The sequence below is a fragment of the Triticum dicoccoides genome, chromosome 7B (assembly GCF_002162155.2).
Source record: "Triticum dicoccoides isolate Atlit2015 ecotype Zavitan chromosome 7B, WEW_v2.0, whole genome shotgun sequence".
NCBI classification, from domain to species: Eukaryota; Viridiplantae; Streptophyta; class Magnoliopsida; order Poales; family Poaceae; genus Triticum; species Triticum dicoccoides.
The window spans coordinates 714,810,134-714,810,841 of NC_041393.1; the positions used below are offsets into that span (position 1 = coordinate 714,810,134).

The 708-nt window shown below is 49.7% G+C and overlaps 1 pseudogene; it reads right to left on the minus strand.

Moving 5' to 3' along the window:
• The window catches only part of LOC119339965, an 18,369-nt pseudogene that overhangs the window by 4,346 nt on the left and 13,315 nt on the right, over positions 1 to 708 (minus strand).

The window sequence follows — 708 nt, forward strand, 5'->3', positions numbered from 1 at the left end:
GTAGGGGTTTGACCCTATAACGATTCGTTCGGTTTTGACGAAAACATTTTGGTCTGTCACCTTATAATGGAGCCTGCGCGTGAATAGTTATGCTACGTCACCATTTGCAGGTCCCAACTGTAATAGTCACGCTAAAAATGGTCTAAGCCACCAATCAGTTTTTTCTAGAAAAAAATAGGTGCAGAATTTGAATTTTGGCACAAAAATGTAAACATGTGTTTCCTGCAAACCAAGCATTCTTTGTCAATGGTTTTTGCTATTCACTCCCCTAGTAGGGGTTCCAGCTTTCATTGGCATTGTTGGTGAAGAGGTGGCTATGTCGGTTCTTGACGGTGATAGAGCGGCCCTCGCCTAGGACGAAAGGAAAGTAGGAGTCCCAGAGAAGTCGTCAATGACCTCCACATGGTGGTCCCAGAGAAGTCGTCAATGACCTCCACAGGATGGTCCTAGAGAAGTCGTCAATGACCTCCTTGTGGTCGTCAGCATGGTCATCAACAAAGACAGGGAGGTTCTTCTGTCTTTGCCGAGCTCGGCCTTGAGCTTGTGCGTGGCGCGGGCGCAGGCGTCGCTGAGGTAAGCTTCAACGGTGGGGAAGAATCGCTATGCTGGAAGCGCTCAGTGCCGTAGTCGGAGATGGTGATATGGAGTTAGGGGTTGAAGCAGGCGGCAAGGTTGGTGGTAGGGGTTGAAGCAGGCGTGAGCTTGGCG